General features: G+C 42.0%; 1 long non-coding RNA gene across 1 annotated transcript in view; it reads left to right on the top strand.

The window, feature by feature from the left end:
• Positions 1–22,500, top strand: part of LOC135093189 (uncharacterized) — a 150,413-nt gene that overhangs the window by 62,029 nt on the left and 65,884 nt on the right. The window contains exon 5 of the long non-coding RNA XR_010263255.1: positions 9,400–9,672. This is a non-coding gene — a long non-coding RNA (uncharacterized LOC135093189). The remainder of the gene's footprint in view (positions 1–9,399; positions 9,673–22,500) is intronic.

Below are 22,500 nucleotides of genomic sequence, written 5' to 3'. Positions count from 1 at the left end.
CCCCCCGTCCCTGAGAGCACCTCTTAAAGGACATGTGCCGATGAACCTCCGTCACGTCCCCAGGGAAGTAGGGAACCTCCTCCTCCTCTCCTCCTCCTCTTCCTCCTCCTGGCGCCGCAGGTACACAAGGGAACACAAAGAAAGAAGAGCAGTAGAGAAACCGTGTTGATTCCTGGTACGCTGTCTGACCTTGAAAACTTGTCTTAAAACACCTCAAAATACCTAAAATTATCCTTAAAAACCTGCAAAGCTACATGATAATTCCCTCCTAAAAAAAAAAAGTTACCCTAATATCCCTGAATTCTTCAAAATTTATCCCTGGAAGCCTTAAAAACCCAAAATTTATCTTAAAAAAACCCGCCAAATCACCAAAATCTTCAAATGAGAACTAAAAAAAAAAATCCTAAAATTTAACTTAAACCCCAAAAATCACCAACATTTATCCCTGAGAACCTAAAAATAAAAAAACCCTGAAAATATTAAAATCCCAAAACTAACTCCCCCCCCAAAAAAAAAAAATAAAAATAAATGCTTCCAAAAATTGCATATGTGGTATATTGACCCTTTAAATTGAGGTAAGTAATTGAAAATAGTGAAATTTGTAGGTGAATGATGATGATGGATTGCCTGATGGTGATGGTGGTGATGGTGGTGATGGTGGTGAAGGAAATAGAAATGATAATAATGATAGAAGCTTTAATTTGGTGTTTAAAAAGGTTGTAATAGTTCTAGTGGTAGTATTGGCAGTGGTGGTGGTGGTGGAAGTAGTAATAGCGATAATAATACGAGGAGGAGGAGGAATACAAAGGAATACAAAGGAAAGCCAAACAGCAACAGACCTTTTGGTCCTTGCAAGGACCAAAAGGTCCTAGCTACAGGGAAGAGAGACAGGAGACAGAGAGAGAGAGGAGGAGGAGGAGGAGGAGGAGGAGGAGGAGGAGGAGGAGGAGGAGGAGGAGGAGGAGGAGACGTAATATGAAGCCTAATAATATTAACACTAATGGGAAAGTAATAAGATATCCGTATTATGTGTGTGTGTGTGTGTGTGTGTGTGTGTGTGTGTGTGTGTGTGTGTGTGTATACAAGCAGGCATAATTAACCTTGCATATACTAACTACTATGAACACGAACGCTTAAATAAAGATGGAAATAAATGCTCAGGTGATGAAACGCTACCATGTGGGTGTCTGTGTGTGTATGTGTGTGTGTGTGTGTGTGTGTGTTCAGTCATCCGAGGGAGGGGAGGGTGACGGAGGCTGCAGCAGTGGTGGTGGTGGTGGTGGCGGCTGCGGCGGCGGCAAGGCATCAGGTGTTCCGAGCCTCGCACCACGCATGTATACTGGGCAAGTTTGGCAGGGGGTGTCCATATCCTCATCAATGAGATAATGAAGAGAGAGAGAGAGAGAGAGAGAGAGAGAGAGAGAGAGAGAGAGAGAGAGAGAGAGAGAGAGAGAGAGAGGAGAGGAGAGAGAGAGAGAGAGAGAGAGAGAGTGAGAGAGAGAGAGAGATTGTTACACTGATTATGATTAAAATGTCATGTTTTATTTTCTCTTTAACATTTAGTTCATTGTAATATAACCTCAGTTACTTAACCGTTATATCACTCACTCGTTCAATCAATCAGTCAATCTATCTATCTATCTCTCTCTCTCTATCTATTTATCTATCTATCTATCTACTCGTATCTTTCTATCAATCTAAACGTACACAGCTGAGGTAGTGAATTTCATGTGTGACTGGTATGTTTGTGACGGTGTGACGGTGACGCTGTACCTGGTGAGTGTCTGGGTCTACAAGTTGACTGTCCAGAGTAGTGTTGATCAGGTTCATAATGTTATTTTGTACTAACGTGCCATTCTAGTGGAGTAGTTTGTGTCATTCTCTCTCTCTCTCTCTCTCTCTCTCTCTCTCTCTCTCTCTCTCTCTCTCTCTCTCTCTCTCTCTCTCTCTCTCTCTCTCTCTCTCTCTCTCGTCTCGGCAAAGTAATGCTTGGCTGCGTTCATCCGTATCGCCCTGCGTCTGTTTCTCATTCAGTTGTGTCTCTTCTGTGGAGCGAAACAGAATGGAAATTGCTTGAGTTACCGTCCAAATTCGTACATTCTTTCAATACTAGAAAAAAATAATAAAATGCTTTCCGCAAAATGGTTGTTTTCTCTTTCGTTTTTAATCTGGTCTCCGTGCATTGTCTTCTCAGAATTGCTTTCTAAAAATAAGTAAAGAACAAAATTGACAGTTGCAGTGAAGTCAATCTGCTTCTTCATATTTTATTCAAGGGAGGAAAGTGAAGCTGCATTATTCATTGTGAACGGTGATTTCTTTGCCTCACAGACACACGTAGTATTTTATTCTTGAGGAAATACACGTGGGTTATTCTCCCATTGTTCTGTGTAGGGTTGGCTGGCGAGTTCTGTGGTAAAGTGAATGAAGAATAAGATTTTTTGTGGAAAAAGTACAGAGAAGATTGCCTGTAGGGCGTTTTGATCTCACTCTTTTTAGTTTGTGCGATGAAAGATTAGTGTTTGTTAACTGAATGTTATAGGGGTGTTAAGGGCTATAATCTCTCTCTCTCTCTCTCTCTCTCTCTCTCTCCTCTCTCTCTCTCTCTCTCTCTCTCTCTCTCTCTTCTCTCTCTCTCTCTCTCTCTCTCTCTCTCTCCGCCCCCCGTCTTTCCACAAACCGCCGCAGCTTCCTCCAGTTCGTGCAGTGCAGAAAGCGATAATAATTCAAACGTTCAAGGCGACAGGCTACCTCAGCAAGCCAGTCCCTCCCTCGCTCTTGCCTTACCTTACCACCGCGACGCCAACCGCCAGGGATCCCGTTCACCTGCCCACCTCCCAGTCCGTGCTAACTTTCGCGACCCTTTCTAATAAGGAGAACCTGACCTAACTCTCGCATACCCAAGTTATCCCTGCCAGGTAAATAATGAAGTGAGTGAAGTGCAGTCTAGCTTAGGTGACCTTTACCGAGTAACCCTCCCGTCCTCTTCCCCTCACCACCTCTCCCTTATCCCCCTCTCACTCTCTCTCCCTCCTTCCCCTCACCCTTTCGTACCTACGTCATCGGAAAGGTCAGTGTCAATATTGCACGACAGGGAGAGAGGGAGAGAGAGGGGAGAGAGGGAGAGGAGAGGAGCATCCCTGTGAAGAATGATCAGGCCATTGAACTTTTCGCTGCTTTGGGCCATGATTGATCCAGTTCAGACCCCTGCGGCTTAATTTCGCTTCTAGGTGGTGTCTGAGTCACCTGGCGTACCTAAGGGCTTCTGGGAGCCGCCTACACACGGTCGATAACACCACAGCACCTTCTCACCGCCGGGGTTAAAATGAGAACGACTAAAAGAGCATCGCCAGAAAAGAAAAAAAAAGAAAGAAAGAAAGAAAGAAAAGAAAAGAAAAGAAAAAAAAGGAAAGAAAAGAAAGGAAGACAGCGATGCAAAATGATACAGCAACGCAATCCTTCATTAATTAACAGCAGCAAAACAACAGAATTGCCACATTAAAAAGAAAGTACAGCGATACAAAATAACAGCAACGCAATCCCGGAGTGATTACGTCATGACAGCAGGATTTCCATGTAGAAATGAGGACAGCGTTACAAAAATTTAACAGTAACATAATCCTGGAGTGATAAAGAACGGCAGAACATCAGAATTGCCACGTTAAAAGAGAGGACAGCGGTACGGAATGATAATACCAATGCAATCGTGGAGTGATAAAGAACGGGAGAACATCGGGACTGCCACATAAAAAAAAGGGGAACAGCGTTAGAAAATAATACAGAATTACAAGAGCATCACAACCCGAGAGTGATAACGAGTAGCAGAACACTGTGTAGCGTCGCATGTGAAAAATGAGGACAGCTTTACTGCAAAATGATAACAGTGACACGGCACCAGAGGATGAAATAAAGTGAAGAAAAGAAAAAAAAAAGAAAGAAAAAAAGTAATAACAAAGGCTTAACCATCGCCGTGTAAAAATGAGAACAGCACGATCGATACCAGCAGCAGCAGCAACAGCACAGCACTAGACTTAAAAAGAAAACTAAAAGAGAAGCATTACCACTTTAAAAAAGAGAGCAGGATTACAGCAAAAACTAAAACACCAGCACACTACCAGAGTAAAAAAAAAGAAAGAAAAAAAACAAAAGAAAAACAGAACCGCAGCACCACGACACAGAGATGGTGACAGGATAACAGCAGAATAACGTCACGATCGCTAACAGGAACAGCACAGAGGAAGAAAAAAAAGAACAGGACAGCAACAGCAACAGGATATAAGAATGAAACCAGGATTACGTACAGCGGAATGATAACAGCATCACAGGCGGATCAATAACAGCAGCACAGCGCGAGAGTTTAAAGAAAGAAACACCAGAGCGGAATTATAGCAGCGGTGTTTGCAACCTGGGAATAAAATCGACGTTACATCACCACCACCACTACACCACACACTCACGACCAGTAGCATCACCACCATCACCAACACAGCATCAGGAACAGCAGCACTACATCTCAACAGGCAGCACCACCAACACCACTTCAGTACAGTGTCACGAACAGCATCACCACAGCGTAACAGGAATAAGAACATCATCACTACAACGCACACACAAAAGCAACATAAAGAACATCTCAGTTGCACAATACAAACCAGTAACATTACTAGTATTTAACACACACACACACACACACACACACACACACACACACACACACACACACATACACACATCAGGAGCCCGCCTTGTGTAGGTTAGCCAGTCTTCTGCAGTCCTCTTATCGTCTTACGTTCATGTATTCTCTCTTACGACCAACAACATCCTGCATCCGTATTTTCTCCCTTCCTACGACTTGACCCCGTTTGGAGAGGAGATTCAAGGCACCTCTAGACCTCAATTGGCTCTTCTTTGATACCCTTTCTTTTTTTTCTTTGATGGGAGAGACAATTAGCTGGCTTCTTATTTTTCCTGAATTGCTTTGTGCCCTTGCGTCTTCTTCCGTTGAACATGAAATAAATAAATAAACAAAATTATAGATTAACAACACCACAGCGGTTCAACACAGCACATCACCACACCAACACACCAACAGCCCCTACAACACAGCACCACTACAACACACCACCACCACCACCGACACCTCCACCACCACGCAGGTAAATGAACAGCCTCCCAAATCGCACCTGTCCCCGCTCACAGGAGACACTTGCAGGTGTGCTCGTATTTTACCTGGCGGCGCTGAGAGAGGCGGAGGCGGTCAGGCACAGCTTTTTATTACTCTCTTCCACCCGATTTCCTCCTTTTTTCCACCCCTCCACTAAGAACATTTTCCTGTTTTGCCGCCACCCACCGAGGCCGGGGAAAATGAGGAGAGTTTTTGTCTTCCTCATTTTTTCTTTCTCTCTTTTTTCCTTATTTCAAGTGGCGTGATAAAAGGAATGAGGTTTTTTAAAGAATTACTAATAGCGAAAAAAGGAAAAAAGGTTTTGTCCTTCCTCATTTTGTTTTCTTTTTCCCTTTTTTTTTAAGTGGTGTGTTAAAAGGAACGAGATTTTTAAAGAATTATTAATTGCTAAAAAAAAAAAAGATGTCTTGTTAATTAAATTGATGTCATGGAAAATGAGGATGGCTTTTTGTCTTCGTCATCTTGTTTTCCTTTTCCATTTTTTCCTTGTGACGCGTCAAAAGGAACGAGATTTTTTTTTTAAGAATTACTAATGAGAAAAATTTGTCTTTTTAAACTGAGGTCATGGAATATGAGGACAGTTTTGTCTGCTTCACCTTGTTTCCTTTTCTTTTTTCTTTTTCAAGCGACGTGGAAAAAGCAATGAGATTTTTTTAAAGAATTACTAACAGTGAAAAAATAATATTTCCTTCTTAAACTGATGCCGTGAAAATGAAGAGAGCTTTTCCTTTCCTCATTTTGTTTTCATTTCCTTTTTTTTCAAGCGACGTGCTAAAGGAAATGAGACTTATAAGAGGTACTAATACCAAGAGAGAGAGAGAGAGAGAGAGAGAGAGAGAGAGAGAGAGAGAGAGAGAGAGAGGAGAGAGAGAGAGAGAGAGAGAGACCTCTTAAATTAGTAAGTGAAGTGCAGTATCAAATTTCTTGTTGGAAAAAGAGAAACTCATATTGTTCTTTTCTTCCTATTTTCTTCGTTTTCCTCGAGTGGTATTGACGAAAAAAATGAATTGTTTTAGCATAACAATTAGCTGAAAATGTTAATGAATCAGCATGCAAAATTCTTTATAAAAATGAGAGAAAATACTAAAGTTTCTTCTTTCTCATTTTACTCTTTTTCTTTTGTGTCTCTTCGGCGTATTTAAGAAAGCAAAAAAAGTTGTCAAGCACTTCCTCTTGTTATTTTTTATCGCGTGACGTATTTGTAAAACTTTAAAATTGTTACGCATTCATGAATAGAAAAAAAAAAAAAAAAGACTTCTTGAACTACCGGTCTGTGTATAAATTCTTTCTCAGTGGGAGGAAATGACTACAGCTTCTGTCTTCCGCACTATTTTTTTTCCACTCGATGTAATGATGACAAAAACTTATATAACTGTTATGCATTCAAAAGTAGCAAAAGAAAAAAAAAAGAAATTAAAAGATAGAAATATGTGGGCCAGAATAATTACAGTTCTTGTCTTCCTCCACTTTTTTTTTTATATTTGACGTAATGAAGAGGAATGATAGCAGTTACGTATTCATGAGTAACAAAAAAAAAAAGCCTTCTCAAATTATCTTGCAAAAAATCGAGTAAAATTTCACTCGTTGGAAGAAAATTGCTTTTTTTTGTTCCTCGTCTTTTTCGTTGTTGTTTTCTTCCATATATTGCTAAAAAAAATAGATTAGATAAACAAATAACGGTAATAAATAGATAAATGAATAAGAGAGACAACAAAAACAGACAATACAAGAATAATTACGCATTCATAGATAATAGAAAAAGAAGAGAGAGAGAGAGAGAGAGAGAGAGAGAGAGAGAGAGAGAGAGAGAGAGAGAGAGAGAGAGAGAGAGAGAGAGAGAGAAATAGTCCTCTTAAATTACTAGGCGAGGCGCGCGTCAAATGTCCGTTAATGGGAGTTTTGTGTAATTTCCTTTGTCGTGGCGGCTGGCGATCTCTGGCGGTCCCTTGAGGCTCTCCGCTCCTCGGCTCCTCGGCTCACTCACCGCCACTCGGGTTTGCCTCTCGATTCGCTTTTAATATTCATGAAGCACCAGTGGAAAGCCCGATTTACGTGTGTGTGTGTGTGTGTGTGTGTGTGTGTATGTGTGTGTGTGTGCAGGAAAGGGACCAGGGAGAGTCATAAGGATACACGGCCGGTCAAAAAAGTATACTGTTTAAAATATAGGATTAAATTACAGGCAAAATTTAGTTGGCTTTGGGTAAATTAGATAGAAATTTCTGTTTTTTTTTTTTTTTTTTTTTTTTTTTTAGTTCTTATCTGATCTATTTATTTTTCTTTTTCTTTTGTGTGTGTGTGTGTGTGTGTGTGTGTGTGTGTGTGTGTGTGTGTGTGTGTGTGTCTTGAGGAGATTAACAGCATCAATAAATTAACAATGAACGTAGATACAAATGTCTGCTTTTTTGCAATCATTTATTTAACTTATTCATTGATTCTTCTTCCTTTTTTACGTGTCGAGGAGACCGACTAATTACACACATAAATAGATAAATAATGCTGGTCATCTCCTTAACCCCCCCTTCTTTGATTCCTCATTTACTTTACGGATGAATATTGCGAACTTTTTTAGATATCAGAAAACTCTAAGGTATACAGGTCTGGACAGGGACATTGCAAGGCTCCTGGTGCAACACGCCTTTATTGTGAGCCTCGGGGCAGAGATGGACGCGATCGCCTCAAGCACCGCCAGACCGCCACAGACGCTTGGGTCGTGCTCACTTTTACAGCTGCCGGGATGCTGAGTCGCGGTGGGAGAGAGGCAAACTTGTGCTGTCTGTGGGGAATGGTTAGATACTGGATGCTTTTTCCTTTTACTATTTTTTTTATTGCTTTTATATTTTCTTCGTTTTTTATTTTTATTTTTTTTGAAGTTCTTATATGTATTTTTTTTTTGTCGTGTTTTTTTTTTTTTGTAATGTATATCAAGACGTTGCGTTCCTTTTCACGTTTTGTTAATTGTTTTCTATTACGTTTCCTTAATGACTTTATATTTTCTTCGTTTTTTTTATTATTTATTTATTTTTGTTTTTGTTTTGTTATTTTTCTCACGTATTTAGACTTTTTCTTCCTTTTCACGTTTTTTTATTAGGATCTTTAAAGGAGTTTCTTTTTATTGTCGAATTTTGGAATCTTCTAATGTTTCCTTCTTTGCTACTTTTTTTTTTTTTTTATATATATATATATGATATCGAAATTTTTCATACTGTTAAAAAAATACAGTTGAAGAAAGATGTGAAGGGAAGGGAATAAATTAGATGATCAGAGAAACGAAAGACAAAGATCCTTATTCTCGAATGTCTTGGCGTCTTATCTCAATTATATCTAACAGGCCCTAGTTGGGAGTTGTTGGAGTTTCCATGGCTTCTGTGATAGTTGAACAAAGATTCTGCACCACCAAGAGGGAGGTTTCAAGGCAGTTAACAATGCAATTTTGGACTTGCTTTTTCTTCTTCTTTTTTTCAGTATTTTTGTCCTTGGATAGAACCTCCCTTACACTAAAAATGAGAAAGACATCCATTGGAATCCAACTAATCATCTCTGTGCCCTTTGAAGATTATCCTTATGAGAGAACGAAGAGAACGAAGCGTTTAAGAAAGAGGAATGGGGTTTACTGACACAACTAAGCAGCAACCTTTATATTTCTAGTATTGTTTGACTCAAATTCGTAGCAACGTAACAAGAGAAGCGTCAACACAAAGGTAGTGGTATTAAGGAGCCAGGTTTGTAATTCCTCACCTTGTGTATCAGTAGTATAGTCTCAGGAACGAATACAATGAAGACACAACACACATATCAGTTTGGGAATAAAATTAAAGAAGAGAGACTAAGATGAGGAGTTGTGAGCATGTGAAGAAGAGAGACGAGGAGTACGTGGGAAGGAGGATGCTGGAGATGGATCTAGCCAGCAGGAGAAAGAGAGAACGACCTAAGAAAAGATGAATGCAGTGAAAGAAACGTAATGAGTGTGAACAAGGAAGACAGAAAACCTATAACGTTGTAGAGAGCTCATCCACTGTGGCGAATCCTTTACAAGGGCTGCCGAAAGAAGCTCAGTGCCTTGGTCCCTTTCATGCCAGTGCTTTCAAATAACCTTACTATACCTACCAGCCTCTGCCCTCCTGGTGGTGACGCGCTGCAGGCTCCTCACCACGGGGTTTCGCTTGCCTCCTGTTGCGTTGGTCAAAAATAATAACCCTCACGTCGCCTTTCATCCGTAGTTTTGCTTGTGCGGCGTGGTATTGGGAGCAAGGCGGTGGAGGAATGCTTGGGTTTCTGTGTGGAGTCATCGATACAGAAGATGTGAGGTGCAATGGATGGGAATGGCTGGAGATGAAGACTCGTACTGACATGAGCGAAAAAGAGAAGGAAGAAGAAGAAAAAGAAGAAAAAAAAGAAGGAAACAGCAAAAACAACAACAACAACAACAACAACAACAACAACAACAACAGCAATAACAACAACAACTACATTCAAAGTCTCCCAAAAATCTGGTGAGTGTTTACCTTTCCTTACTTTCCTCTCCTTCCTACAACGTGAACTGTCTCAGTAGAGGAATATTAATTAATACACATCAGAAACTAATTGACCAACATTTTTTTTATCTGTTGCTGTATTTCTTTCTTTTTCTATTTATATTTACTGATTTATTTTTGTACCATATTGAGTAACGCCTCTTTTTTCTCCCTCATTCATATGCCCTTGGTCGGATTCCTTAAAAAAAAAAATCTGAATTCCTTTGTTACCATTTGTTGTTACTCATCGCTGCGGTTTTCATGGTGTGTGGGGTGTGATGGCCTTTTTTATAACGGGGTGATGACTCTTATGATCAGCTGTAGAAAGCCAAGCCTGGAAACTCACGGCTAAGTAATTACACATTGGAGATATTAAAAGAAAATGTTTCCGCCATCTATTCTTACACTCACGGTTAAGTTTGTTTACGCCTCACAGTATTTTCCATTAGGTGTAGTTTTTTTTCCCTCTTTAACTCTTTCACTGCAATGTGCGACAATTCACACCACTAAAGGCATTGTACAAAATGTTTACAAATTCCCTCAAGAAAGAAACAAAATTAGGTAACTTAGACGAAAGGAATTTCTAATGTGTAAGCTGTGTGGTGTTTAGAAGTGACTAGAACAAAAAGAAATATCTCAGACTGGTTTGTGATGAAGGAACCGTGTGCAAAAGAGCTGTTAAAGAGCTAATCTTAAATATTCTGATCTGTTGACAGTTTCCTTATAAAACCTGAAATATTTTAATGAGTTCAAAAGATTGAAAAAAAAAAAAAAAACGAAAGAAGACGCAAAACTCAATAAATTAACAGGAAATTTTACTCTTCTCACTTAAGCTCGTATTCAAAGACGTTTTCCTCTCTCACCACGACAATTTTCAAAGGCCACAGATATGATTAGCTGGGTTCTCAAGAATGTTGCTCTCCTTTTGATGATGTAGAAATGTTGTTAATCTGTCGCTAGAACTGTATAAACACTTTTAAAAACATGTGTCACTTCACCTAGAGCCTTTTGAAAGAAGTGGAGGTGCGGCGCAGAAGTGTTTCAGAAAATTGTCCGAAGACTGTACATTCAATTGGTGTTATATAATGGAGGAGACAGAATTTGTGTACTCTTCCACCTAAGACTGTACAAGCGACGGGTGATATATAATAGAACAGACAGAATTTCTCACTTCCATCCAAGAATGCACAAATGGTCAGTGTAATACAAAAGAATGGGAACAGTGCTCTCTGTCACCAAGCTCTTGCATTACTTACTTATCATTATTTCCCCCCAATGTCACTGCCATCTGAGGCGGAGGAGACATTGCATTGTACGCGAGAAATGTTATTATCGACGTATCAGTTTCTCTTACCCCAGTGGAATTTCTCGTGTGGTTGTAAGAATGGCTCTCCGTTGCGTCGTGTCATCGTGGTGGAAATAGAGAGAGAGAGAGAGAGAGAGAGAGAGAGAGAGAGAGAGAGAGAGAGAGAGAGAGAGAGAGAGAGAGAGAGAGAGAGAGAGAGAGAGAGAGAGAGAGAGACAGTCCAGGGTAAATGTCTGGTCTGAAGCTCTTTGCCTGGTTGTTTTCCCTTGTTTCCTAAGACTTGAACTGTTTTCCTCCCCTTCCCTTTCCTACGACTTGTGTTATTTCGTGAGGGCATTGAAAGTAATGAGGTTATTTTTTTTTATTATTATTTTTCTTGTTTGGGAGCGGCAATTTTGAGGAGCATTTTTTTCTTTTCCTTTTCTTTTTTCCCTTTTTTTCCCTTTTCTTAAGTATTTTTGTGCCTTTGACCAGTCCCCTTCGCGTGCGTTAAGAGGAAGAAGAAGAAGAAGAAGAAGAGGAAGAAAAAGAAGAAGAACGAAGAAGGAGAATAATGATAATAATAAGAAAATAAGAATAATAATAAGAAAAAGAGAAAAAAAGTAAAAGAAAACACGAATAAAAATGACAAACAGCTAGAGAGAGAGAGAGAGAGAGAGAGAGAGAGAGAGAGAAACATTAACATCACACCTAACTCCTGAACCACCTCCAACACACTGCCAAACCTTCATGACACGGAGCACACCCACGAGACAAGAAGCTTCCAGGAACGAAAATGCCAGCACATCACTCCACGACATATCATTACACATAACCTTGAAACACACTCCTGGAAAAATCCACGAGTACCCCTGTGGCCACGTGTATCCCAGCTCGAAACCTTCCCTTGGCCTAACCCTCCTCGTCCTCTTGCGCTTCGAGTCGGCAAGGAGACACGTGTGAATGTGATAGAAATGGCACAGTGGGAAACTAGGTGTTACCGGCGCGGGTGTTGGGGTGTGTTGAGGTGAGTCACAGTCGAGATTATAATGCAGTGGAAAGCGAAGGGAGAGAGAAAGAGAGAACAAGAGAAAGAGAGAGTGTATATGGATTGAAAGGCTCTGTGTGAGACTAAAGGAAGGTTTGGATGTTAGGAGAAAGAGAAAGGAAGAGGAGGAGGAAGAGTAGGAGGACTATAGGGAAATATATAAAAGTGAAACAAAGAGAACAAGGAGAGAGAGAGAGAGAGGGAGAGGAAGCTATGAAAGAGAAAAGAGATGGAGAGCAAGAGGAGGGAGGAGGAGGAGAGAGAATGAACAGAGAAAGGAAGGAATAAGATCAAAATACATAGAAATGAATGGAAATGAGAATGTTGAAGTGGAGATAAGAGAGAAAAAACGAATGAAATGCAAGGAAACAATGCAAACTGAATATGAAAGATTATGAAATAAGAAGAAAAAAAAAAACCACGAAAGAAAACGAAACTCCAAGGAATAAGATTAAACGAACACTTGGAAAGAAAAATAAAGAGATAGAAAAGGAAGAGGAATAAAAAGAAACTCTTGCAGAAATTACAAATACACGAAAAGAAGAAGGATGTGACAGGGGAGAAATGGATAGGAAATTTACGTATGAAAGAATAACCAAAACGAAAAAAGAAAAACATATATACCTGGAAGAGATGAGAATAGACCGAGAGAGAGAGAGAGAGAGGAGAGAGAGAGAGAGAGAGAGAGAGAGAGAGAGAGAGAGAGAGAGAGAGAGAGAGAGAGAGAGAGGAGGAGAGAGAGAGAGAGAGGAGACGAAACGAGGAGAAAAACAAAGAAGGAAAGAGAAAGTTGAGGAGAAAACACATGCAAATAGCAGAAATAAGAGAGAATTGTGGGGAAAAAAGACGAAGGGAAAATAAAACACATAAGCGGAAGGTCAAAAAAGAAAAGAATGAATAAAAGAAAGGAAGGAAGGAAGAAAGACAAAATTATGCGAATATGTGTAAAGGAGGGAGAAGAAAGGAGGAAAGTATGGAGGAGGAGGAAACCAGCGAAGGAAGGAGGAAAAAAGAGACACAAAGGAAGAGGAAGGGAGGGAGAGAAGGAGAGGAAGATTAGGATTGTGAAGCGGAGAAAAGAAAGAAAAAAAATGGCAAAAAAGAAAAGGAGAAAGAAGAAAAAAACATTAAAGGAGAGAAACGAAATAAGGAATAAGAAAAGGGAAGAAAGAAACATAACAAAAAAAAAAAAGTGGGAGAGAAATTGAAGGAAGAAAGAATGAATAAAGGAGAAAGAAACTGGCCGACGAGAGAGAATAGGAGGAAAGAAGGAAAAATAATTGGAGAAGGGAGGATAGGGAAGAGAGAGAAGATGAAACTGCAGAAGTGAAAGTAGGAGAAAGAAAGTGAAAGAAAGATAGAGGGAGGGAAGAAAGATGAGGGAAGATGTAACGAAATTGTGGAAGAGGAAATGCATGTAAAAGAGGATAAAGAAGAGGATCAGGGGAGAAGAAAGAAAGAAAGAAAGAAAGAAAGAAAAATGGAAAAAGAAGAACACAAAAGAACACGAAGGAAGAAAAAGAAGGATAAGGAAGAGGAGGAGAAGGAAAAGAAGCGGAGGAAGAGACGAAAGGAACATTATGAAGTCTTTGTAAAATTATAAGTTAGAGAGCATATACATAAGAAGCTAGTATGTGTGTGTGTGTGTGTGTGTGTGTGTGTGTGTGTGTGTGTGTGTGTGGTGTGTGTGTTTACCTAACTATCTCACTTCCACACAGCCCTCTAGCAATCAAAACACTTCACAACATCATAGACCAAATCACTGATAATACCTGACTCAATCTGACTATACCCAATGCGTTAGTGTACATCCCCACTTCTCCTGTGACCCCAACCTCAAAGAAATCCTCAGTAATCGGTGTCACATTGTCAGATTGAAGAGAAAGAGAACCTGAAAGGCGGAAGAAAGTGAGTACTGATGCATGAAGGAGTGAAAATACAGGGAAGGAAATTGAAAGGGAAAGAGAGAGAGAGAGGGAGAGAGGGAAGATGAAACTGAAGAAGGATGAAGGGGATGGAAGGAGGGAAGGTGTAAAGAATAAAAAATGGGGAGGAAATTGAAGTATATATGATAGGAAGGAGAAATTGATAAAGGGAGAGGAAAGGAAGGGAGGAAGGAAATGATGAGAAAAAGGAAGAAGGGAGAGGAGGGAGAGAGAGAGAGAGGGAACGGAGGGAAAGGATGAAAAAATAGGGAAATGAGAAAGGAGCAGAAATTGAAGTAAGGAAAAAAAAGTAGGGACGAGGAAAAGGAGGAAAAATTGGGGTGATGAAAGTGAGAAAAAAAATAGAAAAAAAATAGAAAAGAAAAGCTGACTAGGGAAGAAGAGAGAGAAAGGATGAAAGAAAAACTAAAGGAAGAAATAAAGAAGAAGAAGGGAGAGAAGGAGGAATAAAACGTGAGAAAGTGGACCAGTGGAGGAGGGAGAAAAGGAAGAAAAGAGAAAATAAATGAACTAAAAAAAAAGGAAGAAGGGAAAGAAGAAAGGAAAAATAAGAGAGAAGAAACGGAGAAGAGAGAGAGAGAGAGAGAGAGAGAGAGAGAGAGAGAGATGAGAGAGAGAGAGGAGAGAGAGAGAGAGAGAGAGAGAGAGAGAGAAGGAGAGATAAATAAAAAAAGGAGAAACTGAAGTAATGGAGGAGTGAACGATAGAAGAGAGAAAGTATAAGGAGGAAAAAGAAGGGTGGGAAAAGGGTGAAGGAGGGAAGGTAGGAGGGAGGGAGGGAGGGAAGAAGAGAGGGAGAGAAGGAGGGAGGGAGGGAAGGAGGGAGGGTTGTAATAATGCAGCTAAGGCGGACTCAGCAGGATTATGGTAATGAAAAGTGCTGAGGCCTTCCTCCTCCTCCTCCCTCCTCCTCCTCCTCCTCCTCATTCGCTTCCTCCTCATTCGCTTCCTCCTCCCAGCCGAGACACTTGTCAATGGAGGAGGATCTCTCTCTCTCTCTCTCTCTCTCTCTCTCTCTCTCTCTCTCTCTCTCTCTCTCTAAAATGGCGACTCAGATTTAATGAACATCGTCTTTCCCTTGCGTGATTAGAATCTCTCTCTCTCTCTCTCTCTCCTCGTCTCTCTCTCTCTCTCTCCTCTCTCTCTCTCTCTCTCCGCGGTCTCGCCACTCAGCGCTTCAAAAGTTCGATCACCGCGTCGGAAGCTTCCATAATCTTGGTTCGCAAAACGATGCTGACTCGGCTCCGGTGAAAGAGAGAGAGAGAGAGAGAGAGTGAGAGAGAGAGAGAGAGAGAGAGAGAGAGAGAGAGAGAGAGAGAGAGAGAGTATATACACAGCATACAACACTTACCCATACATCCTCGTCTGAGTTTGCCTTCCCCCTATACAGTGTTATTAATATTTCCAGTAAAGCGTTAACTCTGTACGGAACGGAACGCGGGAGCTTGCTTGCTTATCCCTCTCCTCTCTCACCCCTGGTTCATTGATCGCGACATCGGTGGTGGTGGTGGTACTAGTGGTACGGGTGGTGGTGGTGGTAGAGGTGGTGGAGGAGGAGTGGTTAACGCACGTGCTATACCGGGCCCAGTGCCTACCCAGTCTGCCAGTCAGCCAATCCAATCTACCCAGAACTCGCGAAATCTGGTCCAGACGTGAGGTATCGGACACTCACGCACTCACGCACTCGGCGATAGTAGCCCTGTACGTCTGTCTGTCAAGCCTTCCTTCCCGCTCGTTCCCTCACTCACTCACCGATAGCAAAACCCGTCTGTCTGTCTGCTTTCCTTTCTCACTCATTCACTCACTCACACCGTCCGTCTGTCTATCCTTCATTCTCACTCACCGATCGCAGCCCCGTCTGTCTGCCTACTTTCCTTACTCACTCATCCACTCACTCACAACCTTATGCCTGTCTGTCCTTTCTCGCTCTCACTCGCTGATCGTATTCCTTTCCGTCTATCTATCCTTTCTCACTCAGTCGCTCACTTGCCGATCTCAGCCCCGTCCATCTGTCCATCCCTTCGTCTTTGTACCTCTAGGTTTAATTAATGAAGGTAGTGAGAACGTAAGAATGGTAGGAGAGGAATGTTGGACGATCTAATGGTAGTTTCCGGTTGGGTTTGTAGGTATTCCAGCATATAATGAAATAACAAGGAAAGGAATATTAGTCGTAGTATAATTTGCCAGTAACATTTTAAGGTAAGCGAGGTAAGAGAGGAAGCCTAGGCCATTTATTGATGTATACTGAATGGCATTGTGGGTAAATGTTGATGCGCAGGAAGAAATAACAAGGAAAGATATTGCTAACCTCGATAATTTGCCAGTAACAGGAAAACTGGATGACGTAATGGTATTTTCTGGTTGGTATTGTGGGTAAATATTCCAGAGCATGCTATGATAAACGAGGAAACATATTGTTCATAGGATAATTTGCCGGTAACATTGTAAGTAAGCGAGGTAAGAAGGGGAACTTGTGCGATCTGTTGTTGGGGATCTATTGGCACGTACTGATCGGGTGTGTGCGTGGAAATTGCAGCTCATGATAAGATAACGAGGGAAAATGCTGCTTCATGAAGGATCAGTTGAAGGAAACGTGATTTTACGATAAGTTGTTGTTGTTGTTGTTGTTGTTGTTATTGTTTTTTCTTGTTCTTCCCGTTCTCTTGTTTTTGTTTTTTGTTCTTGTTCTTGTTCTTGCTCTTGTTCTTGTTCGTGCTGTTTTTCTTCTTCTTGTTCCTCATGTTCTTTTGGTTCTTGTTCTTGTTCTTCTTGTTCTTCCTGTTGTTGTTTTTGTAGATGTTGGTGTTGTTGCTACTGTAGTTGTTAGTTGTTTTTGTTGTAGCCCTTATCAGTCCTTAGGGAGGGGGCCGTTCTTATGTATTATCGTCGGTAACTTCTGTCAAATGCCCTTGCGATTTATCACCGACTTATTTATTACTGTAAGCAGATATATTTGATCACACGATAAAGTAAGGGAAACTACACAAAATCCGGGACTTCTTGCCTCAACATAAACGCGTCTATCAACTTTAACGTTCTTCACGATCCATTACCGACTGTTTGTGAATCGTAAAGGGGAAGGAATCCACCACATGATTGAATAAGGAAAAAAAAAATACCCGCAGGACAGTTTTCCCTATAGTGTAACAGCATCTTGGAATCTTAACGTCATTTCATACTAAGGGCCGTGTTATGAAGCGCTTTGCTTTCTCACCACGACTATTGTCAAAGGCCACAGAGATAATTAGCCGGATTCTCAAGAATGTTTCTCCTACTGCTAATCTAGAAATCTTGCTAATCTGCCACTAGAACCATAAAAACTCTGAAAAAGCCTTTAAAAAACCCTGTAGCTTCAACTAGACTAGAGACCTTTTGAAAGTAACCGAGCTGAGTGTGGGCAGAAGTGTTTCAGAATCTCCTTTCTTGGTTTCCTTAGAATCAGGAGAGTTGGCGTCATGTACGAGTCTTCTCCAGTTGTTTCCGTCCCTTGCATCTTGTTCTGTGACTCCCATCCTTTACAGTTCTAACGTAATTCCAACCTCCATCTCACTCTCTGTCTTCTCCTCTATCCCCTTCAATGAATGGCTAAAGACCAAGACGAACCAGAACTCCTTGCGTCTTCCCAGTGCCTCACGCTCACGAACTGATCATAGAACGCAAGCACTTTATCAACGTCAACATGGATTCCGGGAGTGTTTGGGGACATTCGAATACTTTCCCGCGGGTTAAGCATTTTTGGGGGGCTCGGTTGCGTGTGGAATGTGGATCAGGAGGAAGGGAGGGTGGAAGGGTGGATGGGTGGTGGCTGACAGACTCTCCCCGTCAGGATTACTGCGTCAGGAGAGGAAAGCCTGGCGTGCGTTGGTGAGGCGAGTGGCGGTGAGCAGTTTCCACCATCGATGCATCTATCACCTTGAGGCAGCAAGAGAGAGAGAGAGAGAGAGAGAGAGAGAGAGAGAGAGAGAGAGAGAGAGAGAGAGAGTTGAGGGTAGTAATTGACAGGATGACCCAAGTCCTCATCCCCACACAGTGACACCTGTCTCTCTCTCTCTCTCTCTCTCTCTCTCTCTCTCTCTCTCTCTCTCTCTCTCTCTCTCTCTCTCTCTCTGTTAAGGATGCTTCGATCATTGATGCTTGTTTCTCTTCTCTCTCTCTCTCTCTCTCTCTCTCTCTCTCTCTCTCTCTCTCTCTCTCTCTCTCTCTCTCTCTCTCTCTCTCTCTCTCTCTCTCTCTCTCTCTCTTCCCTTCACTCCCTCCTCCCATTACTGTTCCCCCGCCACCCTCTCTCTTTAATCCCTTCCCCTCATCTAGTCTCTCTCTCTCTCTCTCTCTCTCTCTCTCTCTCTCTCTCTCTCTACGCATCCCTTTCCTCATTTGTTTTCCTCTTTCCTCCTCGCTTTACCGTCCAATCCATGTTTTACTCTGTCTCTCTCTCTCTCTCTCTCTCTACGCATCCCTTTCCTCATTTGTTTTCCTCTTTCCTCCTCGCTTTACCGTCCAATCCATGTTTTACTCTGTCTCTCTCTCTCTCTCTCTCTCTCTCTCTCTCTCTCTCTCTCTCTCTCTCTCTCTCTCTCTCTCTCTCTCTCTCTCTCTCTCTCTCTCTCTCTCCACCTCCTCCCGAGTTTCTAGAGCCTTGCCAAGAACAGGTTTCCTCACTTCCGCTGTCTCTCTATCTTTCAGAAACTTCAGAGACCCGTCGCGCCTCGTCAAAACAGTTGTCCCAGCTTCCCTCGCTCCTCTCTCTCTCTCTCTCTCTCTCTCTCTCTCTCTCTCTCTCTCTCTCTCTCTGCTCTCACTACCTGTTTCCTTCACTCCGTTGGCCGCCTGTCAGTCTGTCTGTCTGTCTTTGTCGTCCTCTCCTCTCACTCCCTTTACTGTTACAAGATTTCCATCATTGTTCTTCATCAGCGCTGCGTATATTAACATAGAACTTGTAGATATGTTCGTCTTTGTTCTATGTTCGTTGGGTTCTCTCTCTACCTATCTTTTGTCTTTATGTTTTCATTATGTTTGTGTGTTCCTGCCTTTGTTGTGTTCAGATTACCACCTGTTTTCGTTTCTCTCTCTCTCTCTCTCTCTCTCTCTCTCTCTCTCTCTCTCTCTCTCTCTCTCTCTCTCTCTCTCTCTCTCTCTCTCTCTCTCTCTCTCTCTCTCTCTCAATACCTGTTGTTTGTTATTGCTTCCTCCATCACCACAACCTCTATTACTGTTACAAGCAATGTTGTCATTATTCTTTCCCAGCACCACTTACTTTCTTTCCCTTTCCTTTCCTTTCTTTCCCTTTCTTTCCCTTTCTTTCCTTCCTTCGTTCGGTTCTCCTCGGCATCATCAGTATTTTCACCCAGACTGTTGCTTCTTTCCTTCATTGCAGTCACACTCTTACGATCTTTATCACCACTTGTGTTATCCTGCTCATCACCACTATCACCGTCATCACCGTTAACTGTTGCTGTTGCCTTTTTCTTCACTATTCATCAGTTTTACTATCACTACAACTTATAACACTACAGTTACTACCACTTTTGTTATCACCACCTAAGTTATCCTCCTTACCATCACTATTACCACCACTACTACTACTACTAATACCACCAGCATCACCAGTCTCTTCACTACAGTCACCACTATTACTACCACTACTGCCACTACCATCCTTCTCACCATCATCATCATCATCATCATCATCATCATCATCACCAGTCTCTTCTCTTCACTACAACGACCACTATCAATACCACTATAACCATCACCACTAATGTTATCTCACCACTATCATCACCACCACCACCACCACCACCACGAGTTCCTGCTCCCCACGGAAAGGTACAGTTCGATTTTGTGCGTGACGCTGGTGGCACTCACCCCTTTAACTCCCCCACACCTCACTGTTACCTCTCCTCCTGCCCTCTCTGCCCCTCTGCTGCCAGTGGTGCCAACCCCTGACCCTGCTGCGCGCTCCTCCTCTCCTTCTCCATCTCCTCTTCCTCTTCCTCCTACACTTTCCCTCATCCTCCCCTCTACTGCACCTGATTCTCTGTCTCCTAACGTCCTTTGTATGGTGTTCTCTGTGTTATATGTTCCTGGCTTAAGTTACCATATGTTTTCTGTGCCTCCGAGTCCCGCAGTGTTGCCAGACCGTCATGTTCTTTGTCTCTGGTCTCCTGGTCCGGTCTTTGTCACTCCAGCAGTATTGCCAGTTTCGGTCCCTACCTAACCCCTGTGTGTCCCTGCTTCAGTGTTGCCAATGTGTGTTCTGTGGGGTCTGTGTTCTAGTGTTCTGTGCTCATGTTTCAGTGTTGCCAATGTTGTTCTTTGCCGCGATCTCGTTCTCTTTTTCGTGTTTCAGTGTTGTCAGTGTTGTCAGTCTCTCTCTCTCTCTCTCTCTCTCTGTGTGTGTGTGTGTGTGTGTGTGTGTGTGTGTGTGTGTGTGTTGTGTTATATTGTGTTCCTCTTTTTGCAGTGTTGCCAGTGTTCGTGTCCATTTTTTGTGTGTTCTTTGCAGTGTTGCCAATACTGTGTCTTCTTTGTTATCGTTGTTTCCGTTGTTTTTTTCTTTTTGTTTGCAGTGTTGCCAGTATCCCATGTTCTTTAGCAGTGTTGTCAGTGTCCCATGTCCATTAGCAGTGTTGCCAGTGTCCCATGTCTTGTTTTGCAGTGTTGCCAGTATATTGTGACCCCTTTTGCAGTGTTGCCAATGACACATGTCCTCTTTTTCAATGTTGCCAATGCCCCATGTCCATTATTGAAGTGTTACTAGTGCCTCATGTTTTCAGTTGCAGTGTTACCAATATTCCTTGTCCACATGCAATGTCACCAGTATTCCATGCTCTCTTTTGCAGTGTTACCAATTCCCCATGTCCTCTGTTGTCTTGTCCCATTTTGTAGCGTTGCCAATGTCCTATGTCTTGCTCTGTAGTGTTGTCAATGTTCCTTGCCCTTTTTGGCAATGTTACCAGTATGCCATGCCCCATTTCACGTGTACAGTGTTGCCAGTAAGCGTACCATATGTTCCGGCCGGCGTGCAGTGTTACCAGTGTCCCCGTGTCCCCGTGTTCCCAGAGTTACCATTCTGTGCCTCGTGGTCGTGCTTATGTGTAATTACTTTGTTCCTAACGACACTTGTCCCCCTCCTCTGCCTCTCCTCCTCCCCCGCACCCCTTCCCTCTTCTCCTTCCTTCTCTCCCTTCGTTCCCTCTCTCTCTCCCTTTTCTCTCCTTTCCCCTCCCGCCCTACTAGGCATGGATTTTCCTCCTTTCCTGCCAGCCACGCGGGGGAGGGGGAGGGAACCGAGAAGCGGGGGGGAGGCTACGTGAGCAGGAGTCTTCGCCTAAACTATCTTGCAAGTCTTGTAGCAACTCTAAATTCATCTTCTATCTTATAACTATCTCATAATTGTTTTACATCTATTTTACAGCTATTTTACTTGAATATTTTAACTCTTCAGCGAACTTGCATGTATCTTTCATCTCTTTTAGTGTTATCTTACGTACAGCCATCTTACGTTCATCAGTCTTACATATTTATAACACCAGTCTTCCTATTATTTCTCACCTATCTTGCATCTGCTTTACATCAATCCCACAATTCTCAAACTATCCTCCATAAATTTTGAAAGCTAATTTAGATCGATCTTGGTTCTATCTTACACCATACAATATTTTACACCATCTGACAACTACAGCTATCTTGTCAATACATTACAACTCTTGTTTTACCTTAGACAGTGTAGTTTATCACAGGACAAAGGAAGGAAAGGAGGAAAAAGAAAGGAAGAATGGTAGGTGGGGAGAAGCCTTCGCCTTTTACAACCCCACGAATCTTACTTTAGCTTAGACAGTGCAGGTTATGACAGACAGCCTCGTAAGGGTTAACATGTCTACTAGTGTTTGTTCTTCGTCTGTGTTCCTTTGTGTTCTTTCATATCCTTCTATTATCTTTTAAGTCTTCTGTGCATCTGTGTTTCCTCCTTTCTTGCTCCTCTCTCAATCCTTTCTCCCCTTTTTCTCCCCTCCCATCCTCCTTTCTCTCCCTTTCTCCCTTCTACCTCTTATCCTCCTTACTTGTTCCACTTATCCCGTCTTTCTTCATTCATCCTCTCCTTCGAATCTCTCCTTTCATATTTTCTTTGCCCACTTCCTTCTTCCCTTCCTCTCCTATTCCTCATCCATGTTACTTCCTTGTTCTACTTATTCTGTCTTTTTCTTCCTCCTTCTCTTATTCCTCTCTGTCCTTGCCACTTTTCTGTTTCCCACTCCTTCTCTTCCTCTTCCCTTCCCATATCTTATCCATCCTGCTTGACTTATCCATTCTTTCTTCCGTCCATCCTTCTCTTCCTCTTCTTCCTCCTTCTTCTCCTCCTCCATTCATAATTATCAGATCATCCTTCTTCATGACTAAGCATTTTCCTTCCTCTTTTATTAGTATTTTCTCTTTTCCCAGAACGCTCTTTATTTTCTTTTCTTTCCATGTCACTTTCGTTCCTTCCTTCATGACTTGACGTTTTCCCTTCTCCTTTCTGTCGTTCT

The sequence above is a fragment of the Scylla paramamosain genome, chromosome 42 (assembly GCF_035594125.1).
Source record: "Scylla paramamosain isolate STU-SP2022 chromosome 42, ASM3559412v1, whole genome shotgun sequence".
Taxonomy (NCBI): Eukaryota; Metazoa; Arthropoda; class Malacostraca; order Decapoda; family Portunidae; genus Scylla; species Scylla paramamosain.
This window is presented reverse-complemented; position numbering and strand designations above follow the sequence as displayed.